We start from the raw sequence: 19,889 nt of genomic DNA on the forward strand, positions 1-19,889 counted from the left end.
GCCCCACTAAAAAGCCTGTCCCCATCTTTCTTATAGGCCCCCTTTAATGAATATCATGATTATCTTACAAATTACCTAACCAAGATTTACATAGCGCTTGACAAATGTATTTCTTCCACAGATACTTCTGTGAGTAAACAGAACTTTCTGTAAAGCTGTATTAATGAGCCAGACATGACTATGATCTCTTAGTAAATGCCTTCCTCAAACAGGAAATTCTGAAAAGCTGTGATGGTGTCAGGACCTAAAGGCAAAGGAGTTAATTCAGGGTTTATATTAATTTCAATTTATATGCTCCTAAATTTAGACAGAAATGATTAATCCAATATTACCCATACAGTAGGTTTTTTTCAATTGTCATTAAAGTCTAGTCTGAAATATGTTTGGCGCTGAAAATTCTTTTGACTGGACATTCCCTTTTCTGCTGCAGATGCGCTGCACACTTGCACTCACTCCCAAGAAATGACAAGCCACACCAACTGAATTTTATGCCATCTTCATTGTCACTGGCCAGAAGCATCACACCAGCCAAAAATAAAAATATTCAAAGTCTGATATTTGCCTTTGCATCAGAAAATATAAAGCATCGATAAATGGTGTATTAGCCGTATAAATCTCACTAACAATAAACACGTTTTCCAAATCAAATGGGGCCATAGCAAAATCAATAAACAAGTTCTGCATTGTAATTCTCCAAAAAGGAATGGGTTTTTAACCATAAGTCAACGTCTCGGTCTGCATGAGTACATCAGGGCATATGTCAGGAGAAGACCCTGAGCCTCCTCAGGTCTGACTCCCCAACATTACATCTGGGGGTGCTGCAAGCAAGCAATGGACATTGCCTTTTCTTCTCTGAGAAAGCAAACCCAAATGGCCAAGATCTGGTTCCTTTTCTCTCCTATGCTCCTAAACTCTGACTAAACCAGTGTGGGGATTCAGAGCAGATGGCCCCAGCTGGCCATAAGGAAGGAAGCCGATGCGGAGCATGCCCTTCTCCCACAGGCTGTAACTGTGGCCAAAAGTCCTTCCTGCCTCCATCTGTGCTTTTTTTTTAAACTTGTGTTTTACTAGGCCATGTGGGAGAGCCAGGCCAGCCCTGGTGGGGTGTTGTTACTGCCCAGGGAGAGCAGGAAGTGTTATTCCTTCAGCACATTTCCCAAATACGCGCAAAGTGAAATTGCCTGTCAGGTAAAAGAGAATTTTGTACTTTTACGTCGGAAGTCTATGGTACTATAAGAAAGTCATTTGCTTCTAAAGAGTGCAGATAACTTCCTAACAGAAGGCCAGAATGAGGTGATTTAAGCTAATCTCCTTTTCTTTGCACATAATAATTTCCTGCCTCACCGGATGGCAGATGGCAACATCTCAGAACAGGCAAATGTGATCACTGTGTTTGTACCTAAGGGTTCTATGATATAGCAATTAAAAAGCTACTGCTATATGATACTAAGGGATCAGTCCAGCTCTCTAAACATAGCCAACTAGCATGTTTGAGACACTTTAGAGTATTTAAGACATTCACAGGGGACTAGCAGGTAGGATGCAGGACCTAAGGAAGGCCAACACCCTCTTGGAGCCACAGGTGGTGGCCAAGAAATTTACACAAAAAGGTATTAGATCCCTGTTATTTACACAACTGAATCAAGACCTAACTGACATAACGGCTAAAGGATCTGCCATATCGAGACCTTAAAAACTGTTATCTACAGGTAAATCATTAAATAGAAGCATTTAGAGTCAGCACTTTCATGAGTACATGGAAGTGTAAAGTAACAGAAATGAATATCGGATTGATCGGGTAAGGTCCAGTAACACAAAGCGATGAGATCCATGTTGCAAACAGAACTAATTGAAATTTAAAACAAAGAAACAAAGAGCAGCAAATTCTTTCATGGGTGTGAAATGTATGCTGAAGGTTCCTTTTTCAAGCAGTGAAAGGGCCTACAGCGGTAAACTGATGCTGGACAAACTCAAATGAAAGAAAAAAAAAAAAAATAGAAGAAAAAAAAAAAGTTAATTCATGCAAAATGCTGAGTGCTTCTATTCCCTTCAAAATGCTCACTAGTCTCCATTCCTTCCAATCAACTTGGAAAGCCTTGATGTGCCCTCCTGAAACACACACCTCAGCACAAAACACAAATCGTACTTTAGTTGAGACCAGGAAATTGGGTCCAGAATAGCAAATGCTCCAGAAATTTAACATCTGATGGCATACAGTAAGATCAAATGGTCCCTTCTGGCTTCAAATTCCACATCATTGGACACCAAGGGGGAGCAGTGTATTATCACCTTTTATTTATAGGAGTTCACATAAATTCTAGCATGGCTGAGTGAAATATGTCTTAACAGAGAGAGAATGGGATTCATCCTCTTTAGCTGGAGCTATCTAACCTCGTTATCAAGGTGTCCTATAATCAGTGGAAGAGAGCTGGTGATTCATTTCCAGCTGCAGTAAGTGCAGACACCCTTTATGGTGGTGTTTTCTCTCTCCATCTCGCTTTCCATGATGGGATGTTGGGCCACCAGCTAAGATCAGGTATCTCCCTTCTAGGTGGCTAAACCAGGTGTGATTATTCAATTACTGCTGACCCAAATGATTCTCAGCTGTTTCATATTCAGCAGCTCCAGAAACACACATGCTGTTCACTTTCTTCTAGTTCTGATAACTGTTCACTTGCCAGAAACATGTTGTCCAGACTGTCAGCGCTTGCCAAGTTTTACCCAATGGAACTTGCTAATTCACAGAAGGAGCACTATATTTTCATATTATCGGTCGTAGAGAAACAGGAAAACTAATCTTTTAGGTTAAAAAAAAAAATATCATAAAGAGGAATCACAATTACAATTCCCATTACAAAAAAGGAAAGATTAAACAGGAAAGATACATGAAAGAAGTGGAAAAGTTCAAAGTACTTTTATTAAAGAAAACCAGTCTTACCTTTTTCTACCAAAATTCAGAGTTGAAAATAAGGGACTCCTGCAAATTTCTACCCCTCCGCATAGTATTGATTTCCATTCTAACCTGCACTTTTTAAATCTGTACCTACCATGGCTCAGTTTTGTAACAACCAATAATCATATTAAAAATAAACAATGATCTGGCATGAGTGACAGATGGCAAACTGCAAGTCTTAGAGGATATAGGGTCAAATATTTAACAAATTCTGAAATTTAGAGACAAAGGACATGCAGACACATGTGAGCCTATTCCTATATTACATGGAATTCCCAACATCAGACAAAGTACTTTATTTCCCTTGCTTTCATTTGTCATGGGTTCTTTTGTAAACTCACAAGTATCTAGACACCTAAAAAAAAAGTAAGTTATTACCACAAAGAGGGAAAAGACAGATAAAAATGGTCTCTCAACCTCTGAACAGCCAGAGGATTTTGTGTTAGCTTTGTTGTCCTTGGCTGCATTTCAAAGCCAAGTGGAACTGTAGAACTGGAAATGTCTTGTCTTTTCCCACTGTCCCCTGAAACCTGAAGTAAAATAACGTCTCATCAAAATGTCCTGCAGATGGTAGGCTTCTTTTGAACAATGATTTCAGGAGAGAACTGAAATAGTTTTAAAGTGTTGCTTCACTGCTTTATGGGAATTGAACCTTGACTTCTTTATACTTCCAGTCTCCTGCAGGAAAAGCAGCAGCCAGACCTGGAACAACCCACAATCAAAGGAAGGTGATCACTGTGCTGTAACCAGACCTGGGGAACCAGGAAAAGATGTAAGAGTAAAGAAATCCCAGCAAAATTAGCTCACCTATATTATCACTAATAATTTAAAAATTTGAACTTGAAAAGCACTGAAGTTACTTTTGAGATGAAGAAACCAGAACCAACAGTCTTAGTAACTGAAGGTGACTTGTGTCTCTGGGATTAGACTGCCGTGAGCTACAGCAGAACACACACCAGGAGCTGCCTCTTCTGCTATATTCCCCCTTCCACCAGTTTTTCATCTTACAAGTGAGGCAAGAACCTTAGGGCCTTCTCTCTTAGATACACATAACTTGGATTACATTAACAGATATCCAGATATCTGAGCAATCTACTCCAAGCTGCAGGATCTTTATATTAGAATTAGTAAATGCTGCTGTTTGACTCAGGAGCCTACCCACAACTCGTGAATCTGTCTACCATGTCCATCAGGATGAAGGAATGCTAACAGCTCAGTGAATCCTGCCTGGCAGAACAACTACATGCAGCTCATGTAAAATTCAGTTTTCTCCAACTTTGCTTCTACAGGAGTAACCTCTCACACCCAGTAGAGTGAAAATAGTTGTTAAAATTTGCAGAACCACTGGCACTTGGGAGGGATTCACAGAGAAAAACAGAAATGCAGAGAAGGAAGAAGCTCTCTTTGCTGTATCAACAGCAAAGATAAAAAGAAGCTGATGGCAGAAAGGACTCCTGAAGTCTGAGGAGAAATCATGTAGATGACAAGTGATCTTTGACTTCTTGAAGCACTGTGACTTGTGGTCAAAAATCCTTCAGAACAGGAAGAGAACTTGAGAAAGAAAAAAAAAAATCATATTATTGTTTTGACTAATCCAGGAATGGCTGGATTTGGTGCATTTTGCAAAAAGCTCAGGGGTCTGTTGCTCCTACTGTCACAGACCCATGGTGAACATCCAGGGTTCAAGCTCTGTGACCGGGTGCCAAAGTTACAAGGGTCTCTCCACAGAGCAGGTTTAATCTTTGTTTGGAGGTTGAAGGAAAGCTGGGCCAGAAGATCCCACTTGAAAAAATGAGAGCAGTTACACATGTAAAGAGGCTGAGAGACCAAAGAGGTGCTGTTAAAATGCTGAAGACTTTAAAACTAGAAAAGAATGGCCACGGCTGATGAGAACTTTCCTCAGTACTAATCTTACTTGTGGCTCTATTACGATAGATACCAAAGACAGGGATATAACAGAGCTGCCTATGAGCATGAGCATGACTTTGAGAGCAAGAGTTGCAATTGATTGTACCTCTTGGATTGATTTGAGGCATTTTAACAAGAAGTAAACCAAAAGCTTTCAAAACATCTTGTCATATACAAGAAACACCTGTTTTTTTTATTTGTCTCACCAGCACACCTTGAAACAGATACAACCTGCTGAGACTGTTAACCTCTGTGTCTGCTGCCAGAGATGTTAAAAACTGTTTGTGGATCAGGCAGCTCAGTCAATCTGAACGATCAAGGCTGCCAAGGGAATGCCATAAATCTGTAAAATAATCCTCCTTGAGCTTAGACTTTATCAGCTTCAGGTTTGCCTGAACTAAGCCTACCCTCTCGCATCATCTGACAGCTCACTACAAGCCTATGTAGCCTCAGAACACCAAGACATAAATAACTCCTTCCAAAATCAATTGTAATCTACATATTTGAGCCAGTCATGTACTCCTGCAGCTGAGAATGGAAGGGATTAGCCTTTTTTTTTTTTTTTTTTTTTTTTTTTTTAGTCCTATAAATTATGTGCTTGGTGCAGCGCCAGCTGTGTGGAAGTTCAGTCAGCTCTATTGATACTCACTCAAGGGAGTAACTCCCAAAGCCCAGCGACCTGCAATTCAAATGAAACAGGAAAGAAAGTTTGCCCTTTGGTTTATGTAGGCATACATAACTCGTACAGACAGAAGTCTCCTTCTGCGTGTTGGGAATGCATTTCTAAGTTGACACCTGCAGCAGTTTCATATATTTCATAGCTGGGCTTTCACAGCTTTTGGAATGGAAGTACAGATGGTCATTAACAACACCAGCACAAGCATAGGCATTACAAAAGAGCATTAGAAACCATCAAGGGTGACAGAAGTACCTTGGTATAGAAAGTAACTGTTTCCAAAATATCATTCCAGATTCAGGGGGGGATAGACTTAGTCAACAACAAGCTTTTCTACATACCAGCTTCAAGAGTTTGACTTTACAATTATTGTGTAATGGATTCCAAAGTCCTTTACTTAACATTCTTTCATAGAAAGTGCTCCATTATTGCATTTTCCATCCTTAGGGATTCTGTGCTGTGGTCAAACTTCTGGCATACCTCCGGGTCCCTCATTCAAGCTTGAGTCACATCAAGTCCTATCCTTGATGACACCAGCTTTTAGCACCTTTTATTTTGTAATTAATTGTTCTATTCACAGAGTACAGCTGGTAGCATTACAGTTTGGCGGATGGAGCTATTTTAAATATCAGCCAATACTCAATAGCACTATTTATTTAACTGAGCTAGCAGGGTAATTCACCTATTTCTACTTTTAAATCACTCTTACAAGTTTTCACCTATCTGATGCAGGATCTGGAGCTTCTTTGCTGTCCAAGTAAACTCAGAAAGTCAGGTCAATTAAGTTCCCACAGCACTGGATATAGCTGAGGAGCTCTGTTTTACACAGAAGATTTAAGGGTATCATTCTGATCTATTATATAATGCAGGCTGTCAGGAGATCAGAAATTAAATCAACAAGATAAATCACTAAGGCTTAAGTAGATTCCTAAAGTTAATCCAATACATAAAAAGATGTCCTAGACATGAACTTTTACACAATTTGAATCCTGTACATTGCAGAAACATTAAAAATCATTGAAACACATCTATCTTTAGTGTTTTATACACTGTAATAACCACAGATAAACAGCTGCAATGACTTAGTGGTCCTATAACAACAATGCCTCAATGACATTGAACATTATTTATAATAATAGAGTGATATAACCAGATCATTTGGTTAATATCTGCAGTATCATTTCTGCATTTTTATAACCCTCTTGGAACACAAACAGGCTTTATGAGACTACATGGTTTTTTGGACACTCTAGGGCCTGATTTGCAATATGCTGAACACCCACATGCTTCCCTGTGGTCCACAGGGATGCACAATTCCTTGCAAGATTCATCCTGTAGTCTCCTTGTTCATGTTTCCCTCCTTCAGCTTCCATTTGGCAATGGACCATCACCATATTAGACGGGCAAGTAATGGAAAAAAATAATAATAAGCTGAAAAATCAAAGTCTTTGCCATCTTCAATGCCCTCTCTCTCAAATTTGTTCATTCTCTAGGTTCCCAATCACACTGCCCAAAGGAAATTACAAAAACAAATTACCAGTCAGTGCTTCCATATGATTTCTGCAGCAGCAAAGAGCCTATTGTCAGAAGGGACTGCACCTCTCCAGGCACTAGATACTCTTTTCTAATGGTTTCATGGCCAGAGAGCACCTATGCTTCTGCAGATGATGTTTCTTAAAATAAGAGCTGAAGCACTGGCTCCTCATCACCCCTCACAGTTCAATTGTGTTTCTGAACATGGACTCCTGGTTGCTGAGTTCACTTTGCTTGTTGGTTTAGCTGAACACTTGTTTTTCAGATTCCCTCCCACTATGGGTATTATCAACGTGCATAACGTCCCAGCATCCCAGCCTTCTCTTTGTGAGTGAATAACTCCAGCATGCACATGAGCAGGGAGCCTTTTAACTGGGCCTCTCACAATACCTGTTCTGCAGTCAGCTTTATAATAAATGTTTGTGTCAGCCTGGAAGAGACTCAGAATCCTCTGAAAGCCAGAACAGAGGACAAAATGACAAGGTCTGATTGAATCAGGTGATTTGCAACAGGCTGTTTCGACACAAACGTAATTTCTCAGGCTAATTGTTGCACCTCAGCTAATGTCATCAGCCTGTGTTCCCCACCAGCAACTCTTAGCACAGAGGTGTGGGTACGCGCAGAAATGCAAAGGGAAGGCTGATCCAAAACAAATCAGAGCACAGCTAGAGCAAGTGCTATGTTGTTCATATTTTTATACTGAAGAGCAAAGACTTCATTTAACACCTACAGGAAGGTACTAGAGAGGCTCACAGACCCAGCGAGGTTAGGCTGTGGGTGCAGGGATTCAAGGTGGTGGAGTCAACGTCTGGAGCGTTCAACGCTTGTGCATTGTGAAACCACTGAAATGCTCCATGTCAGGGGCAGGGTTAAATCACCACAGGCAAAGCAATCACTGGAGATGAGAAACAATGCTCCAAAGATAAAATACCCCAGATAAGATGAGAACATAAATATGTAGGTAGAGGAATCCAATCCAGGCTCTCACATCCCGGCAGTATTAATAAGACTTGCTTTCAAGAGATCAAAGGACATTGATCCTCCTGACAGATCAGTCCTACAGTGAGGAAGGGGATTTTCATAAATTAGGTAAGTAAGAGAAAAGAGGTGGCAATAGAAGTCCTGTATGCATTTCTCTGCCTAAATTCCTTACCATTTTCAAGCATTTTGAGACCTACATTACAGTTCAAGGTCTCCTATTCTCTATGCAGCTTTTCCACAGGCCATTCTTGTGCAACCAGCTTTTTGTACTCCCAGCTGAAGATAAAAAGGATCCTTTTGCTAAAAGCATGTTTCTCTGGGGATCTTTCTTGCTCAAATATGGTTTTTTATAACGTTCCAATTTAACTGTGCTAATAAGAGTGCAGGTCAGAAATGCACTAAACTTCATAAAATAATGAGAAAATATTTTCCTAAGGGAATATTTATGTGGAATTTGCTGTTTATACCTTTACCCTTCACATTCTGCTCTTGGATTTATTAAGAAACAGTACTCTGTTCTGAGAAGTATAATTTCTGAGTCATTTCAATCAACTGTCATAGCAGTAACACAGTTGGAGCCCATAGACACAGCTAGGAAGCCTGAAGCAATTGTGACAAAAGAAATCATCATGGACCTTTTTTTATTTCTCAATGATGACAAATGGGTGGACCGCTTTGCCGAAGTGCATCTTGTCAGATGGAACTCTACATCCTCCAGTGGGGGTGAGGCTCTGGATGAATTCAGATGGGGTAGCAACACAGGTAATCTAGTAACCATAACAACCATAATCCTCACTGCAGGATGCTGTAAAACTTGTCTGGCTGCTATTTCTCCCTAAAAACGTTTTAGCTTTCAATATTCCTTCAACACTAGTAAAATGAAAACACTAAAATTAAACTTACCCCAAAAACTTTGCTAGACCTGGAGTTAAAATATGTTAGTTGCTTCGTTATACCCTCCTTGAGTGCCTGTGTAAGGTCACCAAATGAAAATTAAAATAGATCTCTAAACAGACATCAGTATCTGGTTATTCAGATTATACTGGACACAATCCAGTTCTAAACCATGATGGTAATTATACAAGTACACATACATAATCACACTGGACCCATATTTGAAAGTTCTGCTGAAAGCTGTTCTTCAGTGATCCTAATAATGAAACTAACAAACAAAAAAAAAATATTGGGACCCTAGTACTTTAGCTGTTCTGCCATTTTTAGATTAATTGCACCTCCCCTGTAATAAATGTGGAGATATTTTGCTCTCAGCTATACTATGAACTAAAGGAGTCATTTTGGACTTGTAAACAGATTAATCTAGATTGACATACACAAAAGCAAGAAAACAGACCAATGTCAGGAGCTTAGGTTCGCCTTTTCATTTGAAGACACCCAAACGAAGGGACAGAAAGACTCGACAAGGGGTCAGTGTTGGAGAAAGCTCAAGTCTCCTGGCAATGGAAGCCCCAAGGAACAAGCCCCCAGGGGCCAGCTCTGCTCATGGGTCTGTGCAATAGTTCTCTGGTCAGAGAAAGGAACCATGACCAGAGCCACATCATGCCTTACTCAAATCCTGTTCTCTCAAAGATGTGACCAAACAAGCTATTAGATGCAGAGCATCTTCTTTTTAATCTCCCAGATCCTTGTTTACACTAAAGTAAACACAGATCCTGTTCAAGTCCAAGATCTAGGCTGAGCCCCTTTGCAGCAGAGCCCTCTCCTACATCCATGCCTTGGCTGGCAGGTGATAGTCTTCGGTTTGGTTATGCTTCTTCCAGTACATCAATAATGCTCAGCAACACCCTGGAGGGACACTGTGGTGCTGTGGGGTGCTCAGCACCTGCTGGCTGGCAAGGTGGCACAGGTTTGTCCCATGGGGATGCCTTGCCAAGGATCCCTCTCCACTCTGGGATTCATTTTCCTCGTTGGCTTAGAAAGATCAGGGTTTGCTGAGGTTTGGGGATCACCGAAGGGCATAAATTGAAATGGAGAGGATAAGGGAGGGTGGAATTAAAAGAGGATAATGAACCATTAGTTATTTCAAAAGCATTAAAATTGATTTTTAAATACTCAGGATACAAAGGGCTGTACAAATATCATAACAAAGCACATCCTTTGGTCCTGCAGCAAACAGGATATGCTGGAGTTATTAAATACCCCATGAAGCACATTGAAACACCTGAAGAAACCACTTAGGTAGTTAGGTACTCTTCTGTTAAATCACATCAGTAGTACAAACCCTGTCATGTTTATAGCTCCCCAAAGCACTCCTTCAATATGATAATAGAAGTCTGACTAGTCTAACATTGTCATTTTAATTAAAAGCTCTATTCCTCTTGACAGGAGCAAGTCAAAGAAATACAGTTGGGACCCCATTCCAATCTCACAAAAAATACAGATGCTTTCCTGTGTAAAACGGTAAAATGGTGACATAGCTTAGAGTTTGCTCTGGCCTGTGTCCCATATGCAAACATCCATAGTTCATCCCCCAAAGTGGAATTTTATGGCTGATTCAATTTGCTAACATGAAAAATGGCACAACCTCATGAACCCCTTTTCCCTCTCAAAGCACTTTTATTTTTCCCCTGAAAGATTTTTCATCCAGAAATTTCCAAAGTTTCCAGCATTAAAAATCAACCGAACCTTCCAAGTTTAGCAAAATCTTTCCATTAGCCCAAAATTTGTTTTCAGAATTTCCTTCTGCTAGAAACTGTCACATTTTATCAAAAACATGATTAACCCATTAAGGAGAAAATCCAATTTCCAGCCTGTTCCATTAAGAAACATGGTTGCACAGAGTATACCAGTTTGAGTCCATATGCCTACATTTTTCCAGGAGATTCAAATCTGCAGATCACCAGGCACAGATAGATCACACCACTACTACTCTCGTCTCTGCTAGCTGGATCACAGCCTTCTACAACATACTTCACTGTTTGTAAGACCTGGAGAACTCCGTTAATATTCACAAAATCCAGTTTGCACCTATTTAAAAAAATAAAAGTCACTCTAGCACACATATAAAAGGAGGATAAACCTTATCAGTTGTTAAATGCATCATCTTCCTAAGTGATTCCTAGCAACTAACATTGCCATTTCTGCCTTCAAAGGGCAGAGATATTTATCCGAATAAATACCACATAGCCAACTCTGTACGCTCATCACTCGCTATATGAAAGTGGAGATCTTTGTCTTTTTTGATGCATTCAGAGGACCGGAGTCTTTTCGGATGCCATTTTTTTTAATCAAACTAAGCAGTCTAATTGTCTCCTGAGTGCTCATGTGTACCTAACGGGTCGTAGGCGTAACACACACACACATTGCTGTGCATCAGTGCGCCAAAAGCACTCTCAAGGGAAGGAATCAACACTCAGAGAGCTTCTCGGATAATAACAGCAGAGATCAACAACAAGTCTTGATAAGAAGGGCGATAATTGTAATAGCTTTGCAATCAACTTCTCTAACTGCGGAGAACAAAGGATAACTAACACTATAATATTTTTGCTACTTTGAAAATAAGGACATGCACACACTGCTGATGCTGGGGTGAAGAGACCTTCACAAAACCTGATGCAAAGATGAAAGGCAATCCTCACCTCTGCAGAAAAGTTGTTTTAAAATACTAAAAGTATAAAAATTATTGAAAATATTTTAAATATAAAGAATATTTAAAATATTATAAAATCTACATCACTGTTTAAAAATAAAGACTGCGCTCTTCTTTGCTGCCCAGGAGGAAGGAGCAATGGTGCAGCATTCAGTGGAATCAGTGCCTCCGTTTTCTGCACTCTGTCCTCAGGCAGCATCTTGAATTTGGATCTGGCTGAGACACAGCAAACTGGTGACACTCACTCTTCACCTCCAGCCCCCAGATGCTTCTCTCTGCCCCACCACGTGCCCCTGAGTTGGTCACATAACCACTCCCTGGGCCACCAACATGCTTAGGCAGCTTCGCCGGTCTGAAGAGCTCATTTGGGCACCCCAGGATGGGGCAGCTGCCCCAGTGGGGCTGCACACCAAGCAGCTGGGGACAGCAACGTCCTCAGCCGTCACCACCGCACCCCGATGGAAAGGGGATCAGCACAGCCCACCCACCTTTCAGACAATAGCCCAGCATGTCTTTGCTTGCCATCACCAACGTTCAGTGGAACTTCACAATTTCTCAGTAAATCAGGACACATGCTGAGGGCGAAGCTGAAGACCTGGGGTTCTCCTTAGAAATTCAGCACTTAGAATAACACAAGTGAAGGAGCTGTGATTTCACCGCTCCCATCGCATTTTACTTAAGCATCTAGGAGTCCTATAATACTGTGGCAATTTGAAAACGTGCCTAAGACTGTCTTTTGCTTATCACTATGAAATTCCCATGGAGCACACACACACCGCAGCAGATTATATACCAGGACACACTATTTCGAGAACAAAGGCAAGCTGATGGGGACGTATATTCTCCCTCAATTAGGCAATACACCATTCTTCTATTTGCATTACATTTTGTTATGTACGTTTTGTACATGAACAGTGTCTGTAATTTGACTAATCTTTTGTAATATAACCAAAGGGAGCCACTATATTATGGTGTATTACACTCATTTTCCTCACAGGAATGAATCATATTCCTTTACAGCCACCAGGACACATTTTCGCCCAGGAACGCACAGTAACTGCTGGTTTCTGAATGCTAAAGAGCAGAGGGCTGGCTGTGGAAGTATGTGGCTACATAAATAAATATAATGTTTTCCATTTTTCAAGGGCACTTAGAGATGTGTATGGCACTCACAAAACACATTTCAAGCCATGTGATAATTATCGGGGTTTTAGTTTGTTTAACTCAAGTTTGTTAAAACAGCCACTAAGATCTGGAAAACCTTTAAGTGAGCCTGAAATTAATGCAAATGAGCGATTTGTTGTCATTTAGAAATACTTCTTTTTAAAAATCACTTCACTAAAACCAGAAATTTAGAAGTAGGAGAGAAAAATGAACAAATCAGGCTTTTGGTGTTTTGTTTGTTGTTTTTTTTTTTTAAATCCTCAGAGTCCCCAGAGAGTTTGTACAAAATGAGTTCACCAAATTTGTCAAAGCCCACTAATGCTGCTCAAATGTAGCTATCTTCCATTAAACAGCAGGTAGCATTACCAGTGCCAAGGTAATAGTCGTGTCAGGAAGACCTCAGACTGCCTCTCAACCTGGATATGGAGCTGATGTGTCCGGGAAATGCCAGCCTTGTTGAACACAAGGGGAGGAGGGCAGAGCCCTGAGAGATGGGACATGTCTCACTGCATTGGCAGAGCCAGACATCCTCACCTCGTGTTGCAAAATGCTGCACGTTCCCCATTTAGATGAGAGCCAGTGGGCAGCAATGGGACAGAGGAACAGACACAAGAAGTCCTGATTCAAACCACCTTTCCCAAAAAAGAAGAGTTAAAAATGAATGCAAATCCTGTAACCACAAAAACATCTTTGTTTAGCCACTGCAGCCTATGACATCTACTGTCTAGGTATAGCTATGCATTTGTCTTTCCTAGTGCAAGTCTTTCCTAGTGCAAGATATAAGAAAAGATCCATTAGCATCTTTCCTTTTCCCTTGAGCTGATTTTCCTTAACTCTTCACAAACACTCATGCTTTTTATTAATTCATTTCCTTTGCTGTTATTTATTAAAACTCTTCTATTCCTATGCTGATTTCAGCCATTACACCGCAGCATACCTCTTCCCATAAAATCCTTAGTTTCCTTGGTTCACAGTAAAACTGTTGAACAAAATATTTAAGGGGGAAAAAATCATCATAATAATGGAAAATTAATTAAGATAACATCAATAATCATATACCACTCTGTATAAGTAATAAATGAGTTCAGCACATAGGCTGGGGTTTCTGAGGAAGACTGCCACCGGTAGGCATGCAGCTCCTGCCTGCCTTTGATCAGCTTCCCTAGAGGGGATAAAGTGGATAGATCAGTTTCTCATTCACATGGGGTTTTTTTTTAGTAAACATGTATTTTCTTGTCATAAAAATTAAACCTAAATTAAATGCAAACCGTATGCTTATGAGATTAAAGACTTATTATTCTCTTTCAACCATATCCACCACGCCATCACTATCAGAAATGCAAAGCTACTTTTCTACTGAGGGGTCACAAGAGGTGACTGGCAGAAGGCTTCATGACACATTCATGAGGACACATGATGTATATGTGAGCATGCATCAGTCCTGCTGTCCAAGAGCCAAGGAACCAATTACCCAGGCTTGCTCATAGTCAAGGAGCATACGCACGGAAGTCACCACTAGAATGATGTATTTCAATCTCTGCATTTTGTTTCTACTCATATCTTCAGGAAAGTTTATGATGAGACCCATAAAACTATGTTACCTCTTAGTTAGGAATGCACTGTTGACCTACAGGGGTTGTCCCCCCTTTAGAAAAAGGAATATCAACAAAATCTGACATGACTGCAAGAAAATCATTCACCTTCAACACCTCGAATAACAGTTTTATTTCTAGTCAGAGAAGAAAGCACTTGGTGGTACACTTCACCTTCTGACGTTGCATCAATCTTGCTTGATCCAGCAGTTACAGAGACTCTAGAAATTAAGTCTGTAACAGCAAACACTGAAAGAGAATATCTATTTCTACCTTCATATCATTAAGAAGTAAGACATTTTTGTGAGAAGAGGCAATAGGAATCCTTAGAGAAATCCAAAGACTAGTTTTTGGGTTTGGAAAATCCAGACTTGGAGAAATAGCTAGGAAACGTTTCAGCAAGACTATTAAACCTTTGAGAGTGGCCCCAGTGATGGGAACAGTCTATTGAATGCCACAGCCAGTGGTATAACATCTTTCCCTTTATGCACTGTTGGTACAGGCAGGACTCACTGGCAGAGTAATAACACAGCCAGCCAGGAAAAGCAATATCTAAGAGTTGCAGCTGCAACAGAAATGCTACTGAGGTTTAAAACTACTACTGCATTCAATCACTTGAGACCCAAGAGAGCGTTGAATTTACAAGCTTCTGTTTTCATGAGACCTGTTAATTAAAATTAAGATTACACAGTTTGGAAACTGCTCCATGATAAACAGATCAGGATTTATTACATGGTGTCTAATTTGCAGCCATATGCAAAAGCCAAAATGGGAGAGGTTTAACAGTGACTGAAGGGAATGCTTTCTCCTTGTAGTCACATTCTGCGTGGCACAGCATACTGCACCCACAGACCCTCCTCTCCTCTACTTCTAGTGTTCTCAGCTCCCCCTAGAAGATAAATTTAACCCCTGACATGGCCGGTGTTTTCACAGTTGTGTAGACACAACTTGGGGATGTGACCTTTCTCACGTCATTTAACAGGCTGTATCACAGCATGACACCATCACACAGACCCTCATCTGCAATCTCTGCAGGCTGCTGCATCCTCTCTGGGACCAGCGGGTGAAGAATAATGAAGTGAGCACTGCCTTGCCCTCTGCCAGGACACACCAACCAGCATTGCTGAGCCAGTGCTTGCAGGAAGCAGTCAGATCCCAGGACAGGGCAGCACGAAGGAACTTTCTTCCTGGGGAAAAGGGGGAAAAGAGAGAGCAAGCTGAGACCTGCAGCTTCAAACATCACTCTGTGGTGAGGCAAGCATGGCTTTATGCCTCCTCTTAAAAATTAAGTTTAAATCTAGCTCTCCAAAAGCATGGCACTGACTTAACACTGGTGTTAAGTGACAAAACTTGCATGGGGCTTCTGATCAGCAGCTGTTGGTCTGCTCCAGCCTCCTTGTCATCTTTGTTCCTTCACGGATGATGCTTTCCCTTGATCTCCACACAGGCCAAGTCAAGCAGGCTCATAGGATTAGAAAGCACAGAGTGCTGCAGGTTTGGGTTTTCAACAAATGCTTTCACCGTAATGATCCCTCCTATATCCAGATTCTTTACCATCTCCATCCTCTTCTTACAGAATTTGCTAAATCACTGATGGACAAAAACATCTCTAGGTCCAGGCTTAGCACTGCAAGCTTCTCTGTCTCCCATTAGTCCGGATTTTCTATATTTAGTTTTTCCTCATATTTCGGGATATTTATTTTAAAATTAATCCATCAGGTGCTGTGAAAATAATTATGAATGGCATATGGCTTCCTTCAGCCAATTTGGCCCTCATAACATCCAAATGTTGATCATACACACGCTATAGAAAGCCCTCCTCCAGCACAGTTACTATGAAGCACAGCAAACGAAACTGAATAAGTAGCCTTGTCAAAAATGTCCTTGGTGCACAGCGAGGCAGGCAGCCGTGTATAAGACTCTGTATCACACATTGTCATTCTTTCCAGCCATTCTTTTATTTCTCTGCAATTAGTTTGCAACACGACGGTGAGGGAAGGAAAGAGCGTTTTACGGTGCCCTTGGAATAAGCGATGCATTAGGGGCTAGATCTTGCAAACCCTGCTAGTAATCCTCTCCAGGCTCAACACAAAGAGAAGAGCGGAGCTGAACACTGCTGGGAGTTCTCACATTTGCAGACTCTATTATAGATTTAAAATATCAAAAGCAGAAACTCAATGGACCCTTCTCAAACTATGGGTGGACAATTAAATGATCCCAAGAAGTCTTCCAGGAAGTGAACTTGTCACGTGTAGCACCCCACTGCCTTTTTTCACTTTCATTTCAACTAAAGCTGCAGGTTCATTTAATTATCTAAGTGAATAGCTTAATGATAAATTCCATTCCATCTCTGACAGCTGAGTAATTCAGGAGAATTTTAATAGGGAATAATAAAACAGACTTTAAAAAAAATTCACTTTGATTCCATCTCATCTTTAATTAAGTCAGTTCTGGAAAGCAAGTCATAAAGGTCATTTAAAGATGTTGGCAAATTTATCAATTAGCTTTAAAGTCTAAAAATAATACACAGGTCCAATTTCAACATAGGCATTAGAGTAACCTTAAAGGAAACTGCATGTCATTATCAAAGTATCACTATATATAGTTTGAAATGTAAAAATTACCTAGGGTTAACTGTAAAATAAATATTTCTGGGTTTAAATTGCACTTCCAATGAATTTGCTTTGGCCAAAGTAAAAAAAAAACAAAACACGTTGTTCTCTGACTACTGACTAAAATTGGATAAATAATAAATTTTTCAGGTTTTTGGGATGAACTTTGGAAAATGGTTTCTCTCCAATTAAATCAAACTTGAAATTCTTCTTTTCAAGTTGTCACTGAGACAAGTAAACAAAAACATTCTGCTTGGAGTCAGCCTACAAAATTGATTAAATTGAAAGGTCATTTAAATCTGTTTACTAACATTTGCTGTTGGATAAAATTTTAAATAAGGGAAGCTGTTCAATAAAAAGTCAATGTTTCAAATAAAAAGCAAGTCAGAGCTTCTAAACAAAAAAGTGATTATTTTTTTCTTCTCAACTGAAACAATTCACTACCTTTTCTCTAAGTTCACACCACACATCCATTTGTTGGGGTCGATTCCCTCTGTTGAAAACCCTTCACCCAGATCTAGTTAAAACTACTTTCAAAGAGTTATCACCAGTTATCTAAAAGCACTGCTTGAGCATCATCCAAATTGGCTATAAACCTCTACCAAAACACGGTGTGTTTCTCATTCAGTAATGGTACCCTGGAACATCTCCTGGGACATCGCCTGCAGCAGGGGTGAGGGAACGGAAAGCAGAGGGAAGAGCCAAGAGCCCCAGGGCTCTACCCTGCCCCCAGCCAAAAGGCTTTTCTCCAGGGGCGCTCAGGGCAGCCCAAAGAAGCCAGTGGAGCCTCCTGCAGACATTAATCAGACTACAAAATCATTAGACTGCTTACTGTTCGGTAGGCTTGCTACAGAGGTAGTCTAGCAGGGGTGTGCTGTTGGCTGTCAATACTTTATGTAATGACAAGCACTCACAAAAATAAATTAATATATTTAGAATAGTTTTATAAATACATATGGGAAATATTCGCTGCACCTGCTCTCATGGAATGGGACTGCACTTAGCAAACATCTTCTGGAATCACATTTTCAGCCTAAATGGATTAGTACTTAAATTTATTATCTTCTTAGTCCAGACTGGACAGGACCAGACCTTGGGTTCCTTGGGGAAACTTGTCATCCCCAATCATCTTATCAGCCAAGAGTAAGACAGAGTGCAGATCTCAAACTAAATGCAGCTGTACAGCATCCCAAGGACTGGTTTGTGTCTGACTTCAAGCCTGACGATCAGAAATACTCTCCTGTTTCCTGATGAAGCAAGCTTCCAGCAGCTAGACAAGCCCTGGCTAGTTTCCTGCTGCTGTGAAAATTGACTCCATATTCACACGCCTGATGAAAATGTATTTTGTCCTCGTGACAACCTAAGGTCAGTAAAGGTCATTTACAAATACCGATGACTTAATATAAAAATTAAAGCAAACCTTGCACTGAATTTGCGTAAGTTTGGGGCTTGGGGATTTTCAGCCTGTTCCATGAAGCAAGATTCCCTGTAAATTCCAGTTCAGACAAGTTCCCTCATCAACAGTGCCATCCAAAAGCCATGCAGGATTAGAAGCAAAACAATATCTGGAAAGCAATGTTATTCATCAGCATTCCCTGCAAACATTCGTATGTCTAGCTATTTCCAAATCACAAGCCTTATCTACCTCCCAGACAGAAGCCAGTCATGGCCAGCATGCAAAAGCTGTGGGCCATTTATCATCCTCCCATTATTCATCTGGCTTCCTCCTTTGAACAGAGGAACTCCAAAGCTGCCTAACGCTAAACCGAGGACTGTGGGCGCAGGATCCACCCTGTGCAGGAGGAGCTGTTGTCACCACAAAGGTGAGCTGCCTTCTGACTCCAGGAGGGTGAGCTCACAGGCACAAGCAAACCACACGGAAACTTCCCCCTCTTCTGTTGTTCGTCCCCTGTTTAAGAACTAACTCCAGTCTTCAGCACAGGCCAGACTGGGTCTGCCCTCTGTACCCACTACCAAGAAGAAAAGGTCTGACACACTTGACCGCAAAATCCAGCCCACAGCCGGAGAACAAAAGCCCAAATCAGACCAAAAGTGTGTGGGCTGGTGATGTTAGCCAAGCCTGGTAATTCAATGCCGTGCTGCCATTTGTGCAAGTCAAGAAGAGGAGGAGTTGTCTGTTTTGAACAGATAAAAAGACCCAAGAGGAAGAGGCACCAGAACATCGTTCCTCGGAGCGTCCCTCCAAGCTGCTGGGTTATTCTTCCTGCAGGAAGAGAGGATGCTCATGGTGTAGGCATGGGTCCTCCAAGCACAGCAGGGAGGGGTTGTAAAAGAGCCCCAGCAGGGGCAGGGAGCACCACTTACCCCCACCCCACCTCCCACCCCATGCCCCAAGGAGGGGCTGTTCCTCCTTGAGCTCTCCACAGTTGGGTGCTGCCATCAGATGCTCCCAGCAGGGGAACAGGGACAACACCCACAAACACTGTCTGGGGTGATGTCAGATCATCCACCTGCACATTATTGGTAAAGCCTTGGTGATTATTCATGCACTGTTGCACCACCTCATTTGCATAGATCTATCATGGCCCTGGGGTCAAATTAGGGAAAACAGCTCTTTGCATACAAGACTCTCCAGGTTGTGTGTGTGAGAGAGGAGAGCACCCGAGGCAGCAAAGCAACTGGGACAATTCACAGAAAATGGAGAAGGAATGAGAGACTAAAATGAGATGCAAAACAAAAGAATAAACCTGCACAACTCCTACTCCTTTTGGGTTTTATAGACATACCAGGTTTGTCTTGCTTTCAGACTCCAAAATATTCCTACTGCCAAAGGTTGTGGCTTTTTCTTATTTGTTTGTTTTTAAATAAGGCTAGGGTTTTTTCAATGCCTACATATCCAGCC

General features: G+C 41.1%; 1 protein-coding gene across 3 annotated transcripts in view; it reads right to left on the reverse strand.

The window, feature by feature from the left end:
- Positions 1-6,329, reverse strand: part of PRLHR (prolactin releasing hormone receptor) — a 42,275-nt gene extending 35,946 nt beyond the window's left edge. For all 3 annotated transcript variants that reach the window (XM_026851638.1, XM_026851639.1, XM_026851635.1), the window contains exon 1: positions 6,247-6,329. The gene's annotated coding sequence lies outside the window, so the exon portion shown is untranslated. The remainder of the gene's footprint in view (positions 1-6,246) is intronic.
- Positions 6,330-19,889: the final 13,560 nt, after the last annotated feature.

Source organism: Athene cunicularia (genome assembly GCF_003259725.1).
Source record: "Athene cunicularia isolate RWA chromosome 6 unlocalized genomic scaffold, athCun1 chr6_part1, whole genome shotgun sequence".
Classification (NCBI taxonomy): Eukaryota; Metazoa; Chordata; class Aves; order Strigiformes; family Strigidae; genus Athene; species Athene cunicularia.